The following is a 15,497-nucleotide window of genomic DNA, read 5'->3' as shown; positions in this document are numbered from 1 at the left end:
TACATATACACATTTACCTATATATATGTGCATGTATTTCTGTATATTTATCTTCCTATATCAGCAATACTATAATAATCACTGCTAGGTAGAGACATTAAGGAGAAGATCTAGGTTAAAATATAAGTTAGAACTATCTCCACATTAAAATGATACCAGGAGTCATTTAAAATAGATGAGAATCTCCCAGGACTAACTATAGGATTGTGGGTAAAAAGGTGGAGCATGGGGAAAGATTTATGGGCACGCCACCTTTGAAAGATTGAAAGAAATCAAATAAAATGAGGAGAGTTTACAAGGAAACCAAATGGACAGACCAGAGAGGTAATGACGAATTCAGGAAAATGAGGTATGAATATCAAATGAAAGGTTTTTTTGTTTGTTTGTTTGTTTTTCAAATGACAGTTTGGTGCTGATAGTACATATATTTCAAGTTAGTGAATCTGAGCTTGCACCTGCGTCAGCTGTATGGCATTACACAGGCTTCCAAATGTCTGGATGCCTCATTTTTATATCATGAAAAGAAAAAAAAAAAAAAAAGGAAAGGAAAATCATAGTTAAGTACATTACGGATTTGAAGTATGCACTAAATATTTTTAAATTCTGTGAGATATAAAGCCATATCTGATATTATTTTATTTGTGCATTTCATTAATCCTATGATTACATTCATGTTAGAAATGACTCTAGAAGAAAGAAGCTTCTATTTACAGAGATTTTTGTCACATATATTATGTGTGGTGCATTATACTTACTATAGAATATTTCCTTTTTTTTTCTCTTTTAGTATTTAGGTCCACATTTGAACCCAGTAAAAAAAAGTCACATATGAAAGGAAAGAGCAACACAATTAAATGCTACTACAAGCTAAATTTGATCAAAACATTTCACCATCTTTCTTTTAGTGGAATTCTGAAAATTCTTCTTAAATAGTAATGGTTTGTCCACTGAACATTATTTTATTACTTTCCATTTATACAAGTTTGAGAATGGCATATATTTTGGTAAATGAATTATCCTATTCACTACATCACTTTTATAGGTATGATTCCTGCAACTTTGTGTCCCTATCAATATTATTTTGTCATTCTGTATGTCCCTAAAAGATTGAACCATTAAGCTGAGTTAGCTTTGACCTGTAAAGTGAGATTAGGGGGGATCCCTGGGTGGCGCAGCAGTTTAGCGCCTGCCTTTGGCCCAGGGCGCCATCCTGGAGACCGGGGATCGAATCCCACGTCGGGCTCTTGGTGCATGGAGCCTGCTTCTCCCTCTGCCTGTGTCTCTGCCTCTCTCTCTCTCTCTCTCTGTTGTGTGACTATCATAAAAAAATAAAATAAAATAAATAAAGTGAGATTAGGAAACAAAACAAAACAAAAAAAGAATAGTCCAGTTAAACTGTTATTCATTCATTTGGTTAAAAAATTTGGGATTTATTAATTTTATCATTATTTTGTGCACTGAGATTTTCTTATATAAGATTATTTTAGAATAAAATCTCATGGTGTTTGTTTATACATTAAGCCTAGAAAGGTCAAGCTTTTTGGAGACCTTCCAAGTTATATTTCAGAATCCTATTATTTACATTTCTTCATAACTTTAAATGTCATTTTATTTGCAGGCAGAGAACCAGCTTCATTCCTCCATTATATTAATAGGATGAATGAAATTAAAAATGCATCATCAGATTAGTGAGCCAGAGAAAGGGAATGTCTATTACTACTTTTAGTCAGACAGCACAATACTATAGTCTCAGAAGGTCAAATGGTTGCTACTGCTGGGTTGTGTTATCACATAAAATGTAGAATAATGAGTTAAGACAAATTAAACATAGTCAATGAGATAATGGTTTACATTCTACATTTAGTTTATGGATTAAAGAAAACACATGCATTGTATGAAGTGTTAGCCACAGTTATCTGAACTAAAAATCTCGTAAAATTTATCTATCTCTACTACTTTAATTCACCATGTAAATATCCGTTCCCTGATGTTTTGTATTTTACCATAATAGAATAGCATATATTCTCAATTTAATTTCATAATTTACTGATATACAGACATTGCCAACTGAATTACTTATATTAATCATACTGGAAATAAGATCTGTCAGGAGCATATTGAAAATAAAATCAGAAAGAGTGAATTTCAAATACATATTTTATTGCTGTGCATATTGAAAATATAGAGAATTACGAATACTTAATTTATGTGAAGACACTTAAGTATATTACCATTGGGCCTTATTTAGACTTCAGATATCTTTGATCATATCATGATAATGTTCATTTTGACCAGCTATGCCAAACAAAAGTGTTTCTAAATATCTTTACATATGTTGATCAATTTCCAGTTTTTCCAGTTTTCTACAATCTTCAATGATTAGTCCACAAAATTAGATGAATACATAACTAGCCTCTTTATAGGCAATTGAGTTTAGCAACCTCATTTTTCCCCCAGCAAACTTGGAAGTATAGGTATTGTATACATGCAATCAGATCAAAAACTCTTATACATTGTAACATAAAACATTGATGAGTTTATGGCAAAATAAATATGGTTAGATTATTTGAACAAAAACTTTAAAAATCATTTATAAAATTAAGTTGTCCTCTAGAAAATTGATAAGAACTATTCAAAACTCTTCCAGGGAACCTCGATAATCATTGATTTCCCATAGATGATTAATATAGTTTATTTATTTTATATCTGCACATAACAAGATATTAACAAAGTTAATAATATTCAGACACAATATATGAAAAAAACAATATATGAAAGCACAAGATCTATAATATTGCTTTAAAATGAGCATATCCTCAATGGACTACTTGGAAAATAAAAATAAATTCCTGCCAAAAATTTTTTTCTTCTCAACTTGGTAAAGTGCCAGAATTTTAACTTAATTAAATACCTTATCTCCAAATACACTCACCTTATGAAGCACTACGGGCTAAGATTTCAACATATACATTTGAGGAGGTGGTAATGCAATTCAGCTCATAATAAGCCCTCCTCCCTATCATTAAATAAATACATAAAGGGGAATGGAATAATGATTTTGTAACATTGGGCCATAATCACATATCAAAATCAGGTTATAACACTTCAATTTATATAATTTATTTATATTACCTTGTATTTTGTAGGTGCATTGGGGGAGTGTGTGTGCGTGTGTATGTGTGTGTGTGTAGTATCAGAGAGACCACACTAGAATCTCAACTTACTGTTATCTTTCAAGGTTTATTCTGTAAACCTTATAATAAGGTTATTATAAAGTTAAAATCTAATAATATATATGATAGTTTGGTTTAAGAGACCAGTAAAGTTTGTATTTCCTAATAAATAAGAATTTGCTTCCTTTTTTTCAATTCCAAGGTTATTTTCCATTAGATTATTTAAACCAATGAAAACCAAATAAACAACTCCCTAAAACATAATTGAATTTTATTCTATTTTTATTTTTTATTATTTTTTATTCTCTCTTAAATATAAAGAGAAAACATCCTGAAATTTACATGTCATTGTACACTAATACATTTTCAATTTGATGATTCAAGTTTTCATTTGATAAATTAGGAATGAAAGTCAAGACATTGAGAACTGAGTATAGTGAGCATATATGGGAGTGTGTGTGTGTGTGTGTGTGTATGTGTGTGTGTGTGTATTTTGAGTAAGAAAACAGAGAAGAAGTCAGCTCCCATATTAAGTATCAAATATCGGTCTTTTACCTGCCCAATACATAATTTTCTAGGATTTTTGAATAAGATTTATTAAGGTTATATGACATACTTAATGTAACCATCTCAAGCTTTTGGACATATTTCCAAAAAAGAACAAAAAAAAACATTGAACTTCGTACTGAGCCCTGCACATAATAAAGTATTTGGTAAATATTTGTTAAATATAAAATTCTTCAAGAGTTACTGTGATGCTTGTAGCAAGTTTCCCAGGAATCTACCCTCTCTAATTAGCTTACAACAAAGCCTGTTCTTTTCTGTCTTCTGAGGTCACCCCTTGGAGAGGAAGGAAAAAGCGTGCACAATAGGAAAGAGCATAAGTGGGATACTGACAAGAGGAAAAAAAGAAGTCAATAAACCAAACCAAGAATCTAATTTATCTTATACTACCCAAGTCCTCTCCAGATCTAAAAGGGCAATTGCTCCCTGGCACTCAGAAATACGAGGAAAGGATTATTGTTTGGATGGAGTGAGATGACTGCAATGAGTCCTGAAATATGTTTCATAACTTTCTGGGCTATTGTAGTCCTGATTCAAGTGGCATAATAAATAATAATGTTAATTTCCTATTCTTTGCCTTATTTGATGGCATTAACAGAGCAGCCAGTCTTTTATAACATGAATCAGGGTTTTTTTGCTATAGGCTTGACTGAAAACTTATCTGTAATCATCAGACATTGTTTTAGTAAAAGTGTAAAGGTCATTTGTTGTTGTTATTCGGATGTAAAAATAATGACTTTATCTTTAAAACTGTAGATGGTACTTTGAGCAGATTGTCTCAGAGAATTGCCAAGATATAGATCACTTTGGGAGTTGATGGCAGGAAATTAGAATGAGATACACAACAAAGTGTCAACAGCAGCAAATGTGCATATCTTTGCTTTTTTATCAGTTTTTTTTTTTTTTTTTTTTTTTTTTTTTAGCAGCACAGAGAGACCTGGATAAACAACTCTTTAGCAAAGAAAGGAAAATCCTACATAGGATGAACAAAGGGAGACATCTGATGGAGTAAAGTTAAGTCTTTCCAAATCTGAATGTATGCAGAACCTTAGTCCTATGTCAGATTTGTTTAAATGTATGTTATATTCAAATTAATGACATATGATTATTTTAATAATTCTCATTTATTTTTATTTTTTAAGATTTTATTTATTTATTCATGAGAGACACTGGGAGAGAGGCAGAGACACAGGCAGAGGGAGATGCAGGCTCCATGAAGGAAGCCCAATGTGGGACTGATCCCTGTCTCTGGGATCACGCCCTGAGCCAAAGGCAGACACTCAACTGCTTAGCCACCCAGGCATCCCTCATTTATTATTTTATATATAAAAATGATGAATGTGTTCAGCAAACATTCAAGCAGTTTATTCACTTTTATTCATTAAGCAGATGAAGGGAATTGAAAGTTAATCAACACTTAGAAAAATTATGTCTCTGTGTATAAAAATCAGATCCGTATAAAACAACATCGTAGAGGGAGCCACGTTTCAATTACTGTGCAATAACCAAGATCTCTGAGAAGGTGCAAGCAATGAATCAAAATTAAGGGTATAACCATAAAATGGAGCGACTAACACCAGAGGAAAAGATCATTCAAACTGAGTGAATATGATCCTGGATGGATTATCTGTTCAATGGTTGTCAAGGGAAAACATGATAGAAAAATAAGAAAAGAGAAATAGTTGGGAGTCCTGGGGGGTTGCTTGACTCTGCCTGAGGAAGTGTCTAAGCCTTCCTCAGCTGCCAGAGGAACCCCTTGGCCTTAGTATTAATAATGTCTTTGAGTGGATCAATCGTGTGCTCCAGGTCTAGTACTCTACAAGAAATCTGGAAAACTTTTATTCTTGGGTTTGGACAATGCAGGAAAAACCACTCTTCTACACATATTCAATGATGACCAACTGGGTCAACATATTTCAACATTAGATCTGACATCAGAAGAGCTGATGATCGCCAGAAATGACTTTTACAACTTTTGACCTTGGTGGGCAGAGGAGCAAGCAAGTTGGGTTTGGAAAAATTACCTCCCAGCAATTAATGATATTGTCTTTCTGGCAGATTCTGTAGATCATCCTCCACTCATGGAAACCAGATTTGAGCTAAATGCTTTAATGACCAATGAAACAACATCTAATGTGCCAATCCTTATCTTGGGCAACAAAAACAACAAAACTGATGCAGTCAGGGAAGACAACTCCAAGAGATATTTGGGTTTTAGGGATAGACCATGGGAAAGGGGAATGTGACCCTGCAGGAGCTGAATGCCCTCCCCATGGAAATGTCACATGCAGTGTGCTCAAGAGACAAGGCTATCACAAGGACTTCTGCTGGCTTTCCCAGGATATTGTTTGATGTTTGGACATTGAAAACAAAAGAGTTTTACTTCTCTGGACTGATCCTTAAAAAAAAAAAAAAAAAAAAAAAAAAAGGAGAATAAAAAGAAAAAATGAAAGAAGAAAAATAAGAAAAGAAATGAAGACTGAAAAATAAGTTATGACTATAAGATAATGGGGTAAATAACCTGGGATTAATAGGTGACAGAGGAATGCCAATTTTAACCTCTATTCTATAACCACAATTTCCAAAGATCTTATTTTTATTATTAGGTATTGTTATTATTATTGAAAGAAAACTTATGCACACTAGAATTGTTTTACAACAGCTTTTTCATTCTCAGGTTCTCTGACTCATTCCTAGTTAATTAGTTTTACCTTCTGTTAGATTTTTAGATTTTGTCTATTTTTAAAGTATCCATAAAAAATAGAATTCTAGATAGGTGGTTATTTTTTTTTTTTCATATCATTGGAAATAACTTTTTTGGTCTAAGTCCTGGTTACCATGGTTGCTATAGAAGGTCACTAGTCAATTTAATTCTTCCTCCTACAAAATTTCTTCTCTCCCCAACCCCAACTATTTCCATCACACTAGTTATTGTAGTCTGGAGTTTTATTATGATGTGTTCAAGAATCAATTTATTTATATTTATTCTGTTTTGGATTTGCTGGCTTCTTGGAATTATGAGTTCGTGTCTTTCATCAATTCTGGAAAATCCTCAGACATTGTCTCTATGTTCTGCCTCCAACCTGCCTCTTGACTTAATAGAGTTTCAATTAAATGTTTGTTAGACTTTTGCTCTACCCTCTATAACTTTTTTTATTTTTTTATCTTTTTATTTTTAATTTTTATTTATTTTTATGATAGTCACACAGAGAGAGAGAGAGAGAGGCAGAGACATAGGCAGAGGGAGAAGCAGGCTCCATGCACCGGGAGCCCGACGTGGGATTCGATCCCGGGTCTCCAGGATCACGCCCTGAGCCAAAGGCAGGCGCCAAACTGCTGCGCCACCCAGGGAATCCTATAACTCTTTTTTTAAATATTTTTTTTAATTTATTCATTTGAGAGAGAGAGAGAGAGAGAGAGAGAGCATGATCAGGGGAAAGGGAAGAGGAAATGGGAGAAGCAGACTCTAGGCAGAGCATGGAACCTGATGCAGAGCTCAATCCCATGACCCTGGGATGATGACCTGAGCTGAAGACAGATGCTTAACTGAGCCACCCAACCTACTATGACTTTTAATGAGTTTTCTGTATTTTATGTTTTTATGTTCTTCCAAACTGCAAACTGACATTTACTTTTTAAATTTTCTCTTTCTAGCTGAATTTAATTTACTGTTAAAAACATTTTTTAAGTTTGCTTATTTAATTTTTAATCTGTAGATCTTTATCATAATCTAGGTTTTTCTTTCTGTTTTTTTGTCTTTGTTCTTTAGTGAATTCTTTTCCCTGGCTACAGTTTCAAGCTGGCATTTAAAAAATAATCCCAGAGCACCAGGGTGATTCAGTCAGTTAACTGTCCTAGTCCCTGTTTCAGATTAGGTCACAATCTCAGTCATGAGGTGGAGCCCTATGGGAGCTCCATGCTCAGCTCAGAGTCTGTTTCTCCCCCTCCCGCTTCTCTCCCCTCCTCTAAAACAAACAAACAAACAAACAAACAAACAAATTTAATCCTGATAAACACCATGTTTTATTCCTATTCCCATTAATGATACTTTCTTTCCTAAGAGTTAGGTTAATATTAATTATATACTGATTATGCAGTTACTAAGAATAAACAATCTTTGAATTAATCTTAGAGGTGAACTAAATGTGATTTCTTCCAGTGAGTCTCTGATAGGTTCTGTGAGGCACTTATGGTTGCTGCAAGTTATACTAAAAGTGAATTCATAATAGATCATAGACCTAAATATAAAATATAAAACTATAAGACTTATGGAAAAAGAAATAGGAGACATTGCTTCGACCTTAGATTTGAAGATGAATTTTTACATATAACACAAGAGTACAGTATATTAAAAAACTAATAAATATACGTTGTTAACAGTTTCATGATACAAGATACAAGCCATGGATAGGAAGAAAATATTTACAAATCACATATTTGATTAAGGACATTTTTCCTGGATATAGAAAGAACGCTTAAAAGTCAAGAGCAAGAAAATTTACTACCTAGTACAAAAATGAATAAATGATATCAATAGACACTTCACCAAAGATTATAGACCACAGATATGCATATATAAAGATCCTCAACATCATTTGTCACTAGGGAGTTGTAAATTTAAAAAATGAGATATCTTTGTGCATTATAGAATGGTTCCAAAATAAAAAAAAATACCCAATAATATAAAATGTTGGCAAGTATTATTCATGACTGGTTGGAATTCAAAATTGTAGTGACTTTGGAAGCATCATTTAGCAATTAGTTATAAAGTTAAACATAGATTTACCACATAACATGACACTCATGCTCCTAGATAGTTAAATGAAAGTTTATCTGTGTACAGAACCCTGTATGTTCATGCTTATAGGAACTTTGTCCGTTTATAATCACAATGAACTGAAAGCAATCAAGATGTTTTTCCACAGATGAATGTATGTGCAAACTGTATTGCAATCATACAATAGACTAAGTATTTAAGGCTAAAACAAGAACATTGATTTATGCAATGCCAACGATCTTGGAAGAGACAAGCAGTTTAAAGGGTTTCTACTTTGCCTTTTGTCCTCCTCTTACATTCATGACAAATATCAGGAAAGCTATGTGAAGATTGTTCTGCATGCTAAGAATATTAATCAAATTATGAACTCAAAAACCAAGGTAGTGACCTCGTGGTGGGTCTGTACATTCATTAGATCCACTATAAGATGAGCTTGAAACAGCCTGTTAATTATGATTTTCATGTACCCCCCTTTACAAGAGCAGGGCATGGTGGTGGTCTGGATCATTTAATATCACTCTTAGCTCAGATTATGTTCCTTTAGCTCTTGTAAGATGTAGAAATACTCCTTTGTGTAAGAAAATCTCAGTCTTCCCTCTGTGTTTCTCCTTTACTCCCTCAGTGAACCATACTCACAACACTTCTAAGCCAGATGTATTGTTTTGTTTTGTTTTGTTTTTTCCACACCAGGAAACTCTCTCTGACACCTATCATTTAACTCATTTCTGATATCATCAATCTGGAGATAGCATAAAACGCTACAAATCCCATCATTAAGGGGCCATTCCCACAAGACTGCCCGCCTCCCCACGTTAGATGCCAATCACAAGTCCAGACTCCCATCTGTGCTTCTGACCAACCAAAGGTTTCCACAACCCACCCACCCCTCTTGGGGTTGATTAGTTTGCTGGAGCATCTCATAAAAATCATGAAGAGTTTGCTTACTGTTTATAGGATTTTTTTTATAAAAAGATATGATAAAGGATACACAGGAACATCCAAATGGAAGAGATACATAAGGAAAGATCCATGGGATGAGGCACAGAGCTTCCATGCCCTCTCCAGGTGCTGCACCTCTCTTTCTGCACCTCCCTGTGTTCACCAACCTAGAAGTTCCTCAAACCCCATAGTGGGACTGCAGATGGAATTAACAGTTGATCATGCCTACATGATGAACCCTACATAAAGATCTCAGTAGTATAGTAACTCAATAGTAACAATCCATCCAGGTGGATGAGTCTTAGTAACTGTAACATTGCAGCATGATGGAAGTTATCATAACCACTTACTACCACTGATGGAATCCTTACTACTATCTAATGAAATTCTCAAATCTTAAACCAAGATTGTACTTTCTAGGATCACTTCTAATAGTAACGTCCTAGTTCAAATTTACTAAAAGTAGACTTTCAGTCAAAGATTATGTTACCAGTAGTGTCTTTGGAAGGTTGTTTCCAGGTACTACCATAAGGAATTGGGATACATGAAAGAGAAATAACAGAAAATTATTAATATTGGTTGTGTAATTATAATTTTCCCTGGCTAATAACACAGCTCTTACCTCCTAGGGACTTTTTGATATACTGTATTGAATATACATCAAATTTGTTTCAAAAAGGGGAGGAAGGGCATTTACTCACCATCTCCCATCCCACATTGATTGAGGCTCTCTCCTTGAGTCTTAACTGTCTGGCATTTTGTCAGTAACAATAACATTTACATAGGAAGCAAGTGTGAATATTAAATAAGGCATATTTGCAAGTTACTTATCAAAGTACTTATATAATAAATTTCAATAGTGATAATTTTGCTATTATCAAAAATCAATCTCAAATATCAGATATTTGGGAGTGATCAGTATCAGAATGTGAGCACATATGCATATCACCTTGCTCTTCAAACTACCTTATACAGAACCAGAGAAATAGCTACTTGGTGCTGTGTATTTGTTTCCAAAGTTTATCATCAATGAATATTTAAAAATTGGGGTTAATTTTTCAAGTTCAAACTTCTAAAACATACCTGCTATAACTACATCTTTTAAAATGTAGGGTAGATTTCAAACAACAAGAAGAGTACAATATCTTTGAATCTTAAAACAACAGATGACCTTTGGTTAACATCTTGTCTAAGATTTTTTGCCTCTAGGCTTTATGATCCATTGAGAATAAGGTTGCCTTTTTTAAAATTTATTTATACAGATTTTTGCGGAAGGCAGTTTTAAAGTTTGTGTGAGTTAACATTCTTCATCTGAAAGCTACATCATACAAGCAGTTCAAAACCTGGCCTTGTTGACCTCAAATCTTCTTTTCTGAGAACAGTTTGAATAGAATAATATCCACGAATTTGAAACCCAACATTTCCAATCAGTCCACTATCCATTTTGAGGTGTCTGTTAGTCTGTGTTTGTTAACATTTTTTCAGGGGGCAGGGGTCCATGTGGAGGTTTATTAAGTGAAGATCATATAGAAAAACAAGTACTATAAAATAAATAAATATTTGAAGAGACTAGAAATCTCCAAGTCTCTTTGTTTTATGAATGAACAGATGAGGAGAATGGAAACTAGTACATATATAATATAAATTTTCATCATAGTGTAGATTATATTGTAGCCTTTAATAGACATTCAAACTGCTTTAAAATATTTGAATCTGATATTTCAGAAAATCAAAGAATTTTAAAGACAGAAAGTTTAGAATGATTTAACTAGTAACAATCGAAAGACATGTCTATATTGATTCAGGTAATTCTAAGATCACTGCTTATCATATTATTTCAATTTGCAATTTTGTGGGAAAATTACGGCTTCCATTTTCCAAATTTAACTTATACATATTTATGTGGATGAGGATGAAATAATAAAGATTTACAGAAACAAATATTGTGGGGAAAATATGAATGACTTGAATTTGTAATGTCATATTTCTGTTGTATTATATCCTGTTGTTGGAAATACATTTGCGAACATGCCCAGGCTGATGTTCATCCTCGATAATGCCTGCAAAGTAAAATATTTTTTTTAAAAAAACAAAACAACCTCTATCTTTTATTTGTGTGTGCTTTAGACGCTTCTATTATAAAGTGGGGGGAAAAGGCGAGATGAAAAGGCATTATGATGCTGAGTGGCAGTGTGTGGCACGATAGCTCTCGAGTGTATAATACAGCCCACAGGGAGACTAAATGCATTAGGATGTATTTATATTGACAAAGGAGTCATTCTTTGTAGTGTTTAGAAGAAGGATGCTGCCATGACCCACATAACAAATTACTGTTGTCTGACCTCATTGAAACAAGACTTCAGTGAAGTAGATCCAGTGGAGCTGATGTAGTAGAGGTTCTCTTACCACAGCACTGCTGGAGGGCCATGATTATACCACCCCTCACTTCCTAGACTGCTAAAACACTCAATAAAGAGTCTTATCACCTTGATCCCAGAGCTCTTTACCGTGAGACTGAAAAGGAGAGGCTGTGTTACCACAGAGTGGCATGTTATTTTTTGAAGAGTTAAGACTGCTGAATGAAAGGAAGAACTCCGACAAATTGAAACAAAACCTTGTTTTCGTTATAGCACATTCAGTCAGCAGTTTGCATTTAGAGTTTTGGGATTTTTGGGGTTGGTTTGTTTTCCTCCCCACTTTGTATTCTGTTATCCTTCCTGTCTTGTGTATCTAAGCAACTGGTTGCTGAAAGGCCTCTCCCTTCAATCATTCACCTCCACTTCGGGTGTACAATTTATTAAAAACAGAAGACACATATAGTCTGTTTTATAGCTCATTGTTATTTCTTATGGGTTGTGTTTGTCTTAAAACCGCTGTGTTTTTCTTGCAGTATACTTATCTATGGATCTTTTTTCCTATTAATATTCATTAGGGACTTATTAAGTGGACATTTTAATGTGATTGACTGCCCTGGAACTGACACATTAGAAATGACTTTTCAAACATTCCCAGGATGAGGAGCAATTTAGTTGTAAAGATTTATTTTGTATATACTTTCAATATTTTATTTTTTTCAAACTAAGAAAACTCAACTCTGAAAAATTACAAAAAAAAAAAAAAATTCCAGAATGAAAATGTAAGAATTTTTAGTCCTCATTAAGTACTTCCTGTCACTACTGCTGAGCAGGCGGTTCTGTATTCACTTAGAATAACTAAAGTAATCTTTGGTAATTTTTCTAATAGCCAATAAAGAACCAAATCTTACACACCACCAGACAGCTTAAAAGCTAAGCTCTTTAATTGTTGTTCTTAATGTTCCATTTAATATTTTACTGCTGAATGCAGTCAGGAGGAAAGCACTGGTTTATAATTTTCGTTTTGAAGTGTATTTTGAGGATTTCATTCTTACTGAATTGATTTTGCAAGAAAGTTGTTTCAAGCACTTTGTCCAGAATGCCTTAAATTAAATAACAATGTCGGGAAAAAAAAATCCAGACTGATTAGTAGTCATGGGGGTTATGAAGACAAAAACTCTGATATCTGAAAAGCTCTTTCTCACCATTATAACACCTGTAATGAAAAGATGGAAAGTATTGCAGTTTGTGTTTACTAGTGACTATTGATAGGTGAGAAAAGTTTTTTAAACTGTATTTGTGCTTTTGAAATATTTTTGATAAAAATATCCTTTTTTAACTTAGATTAAGGAAATGTAAGTATATAATCTCCCACCCACCTTTGTCTTTACAATGTGTTGTAGATGAATAAAACACAGTTTGGAAATTGGAAATAAGGCACAAAAATAGATTAGGGATGAGTAGCAACTTCAGTCAACCTAGAGAAATACATATAACTGTTATGGACTGAATCGTTTTCCTAAAATTCATATGTTGAAGCTCTAACCTCCAGTGTGACTTTACTTGGAAATAGGACCCTTAAAGAGGAGGCTAAAATTAAATAAGGTATTAAAGGGGAAGCCCAAGTCCAATCTGACTAGTGTCATAGGAAGAGGAAGAGGCACCAGGGAGATGTATGTACAGAGAAAAAGACATCTGAAGACACAGCAAGAAAGTGGCCATCTTCACCAGGGAGATAAGACTTAGGAGAAACCAGGTCTTCCGGCACTTTGATCTTAGACTTCCAGCCTCCAGAACTTTAAGAAAATAATTTATGTTGTTTAAGTTACACAGTCTGTGGTATATTATCGTGGCAGCCTGAGTGTATTAACGAAATACCATGCCATGGCAGAAAAATAGGTATTTTCCATAAAGATTATTTTTAATTTACTAAAGTATATGCACAGCAGAACACATTTATCCTAATTGTCGCTTATTGTGCTATTCAGATTTTTTTCATTAAATTTTAATAAAAATGTATTACTATAACAATACATATTTACCTTACATAATTTTCATTGCATTTTAATCATGAGTAAGTTAGGTTGAAAAACATAAAAAGCACTAGCATTCTGAAAAATGTTAGGAAACAATACACTTCTGCCATTTTTTATGTTCCTAAATGAAAGATTTTATTATTTGCTATATACTTAGCTTTTAATTAAAAAAAAAAAAAAGTGACTAACAACTTGCCTGCCTATCTGCCATCTTCAAACTTGATTTTAGACTCCCTCCACTAAACCAGGGCTGAGTCTAATACCTTTCAAGAAAATTGCAGGGTTGTTGTTTTTTGTTTTTGTTTTTGTTTTGTTTGTTTGTTTTTGTCCATTTGGTTTAGGAATAGCCATGCAAAGAAGTTCTGACCAATACTGCATGGATTAAAATCTGCTGAGTTTCAAGAAAGGGATATTTTTCTCATTGCAAAGAACAAACATACAAAGAAAAATTACTCTTTCTCCTGCCATTCAGTGTGATCGGGTAAGAACATGATTGATGAAACTGTGACTCCCATTTGTGAACATGAATAGACAAACTTAAATGTGAAATCCCACATGCAACTAGGGGACAGTGAAAATATAGAGAGTCTGGCCCTAGATGGCATTATTGAGTTGCTGAAACAATTAACCATGGAGCTTCCTGACCTCCGGATTTGACATGATAGGAGAAAAACACATCCTGAATTTTAAATGATTTTTACTTATTTTTTTCTGTCACTCATACCCAAAATATCCTGCTAATAATAGCATGAATATATTCAAAATTTACTCTGTAACAAGGCTAAGTTATTTGTATGCATTACCTTAATTTGTCAATCCAAAGTGACTATAAAATATAAAGTATTTTAGTCTTTCTTTAGAAATAAGGAATCTGGAAACTAAAGTTTAGAAAGTTAAGACATATGATGCAGGTAAAAATTAGTACAAACTCAAATGGTAAAAAATAAAATAAAATAAAATAAAATAAAATAAAATAAAATAAAATAAAAATAATAAAAAAAATAAACTCAAATGGTTCAGACCATGGAGCTCCACTTTTGTTTATTATCAAATTTATTCTTTATATTCTTTTATTATTTGGATATTGTCACATATCCATGGGTTTGATTTCTTTACTTTCTAACTACTGATTATGAATGATTATGCTTAATTCAGTATGATAATATTTTCGGATACTTTACTACATGTAAATTGTGTGGACAATAAAAATAAATAAATAAATGAAAAATAAATGAATAAATAAATAAATAAATACCTGTCCTCATATCAGAATATACTTAAAACTGAGATGGCAGAGAAGACAAATTAAATATAAAATGGTGTAAGTTAATGAGTATTATTATAAAATTGTCCAATTCTATGGAAAATATGACACGTGTCTATAGGTGGGAAGGATTAATTCTGACCTCGATAACAGATATAGTTGTTAGATAGAGATGGAAACGTTGAATGCTAGTATTAAAGGCATGTTTAAATTTTCAAAAGGCAAATTAGAATTTAACTTGCTGGTCAAGATAGAGTGACAAGGACCAGATTTACTCTCCCACCAGAAACAACTAAAAGAATGGGAAAAAAAATATGAAAACAATAGTGCTTAATATATCAAACATCAGGAAATGAAGGACAGCTAGCTGTCCCTGTAAAACCTGAAACA

The 15,497-nt window shown here is 33.2% G+C and overlaps 1 pseudogene; it reads left to right on the top strand.

The window, feature by feature from the left end:
* The first annotated feature begins 281 nt into the window (after positions 1 to 281).
* Positions 282 to 6,089, top strand: LOC140631440 (small COPII coat GTPase SAR1A pseudogene; annotated as a pseudogene).
* The last annotated feature ends 9,408 nt before the right edge of the window (positions 6,090 to 15,497 follow it).

The sequence above is a fragment of the Canis lupus genome, chromosome 4 (assembly GCF_048164855.1).
Source record: "Canis lupus baileyi chromosome 4, mCanLup2.hap1, whole genome shotgun sequence".
NCBI classification, from domain to species: domain Eukaryota; kingdom Metazoa; phylum Chordata; class Mammalia; order Carnivora; family Canidae; genus Canis; species Canis lupus.
The sequence above is the reverse complement of the archived record's forward strand: the minus strand, read 5'-3'. Positions and strand labels throughout refer to the sequence as shown.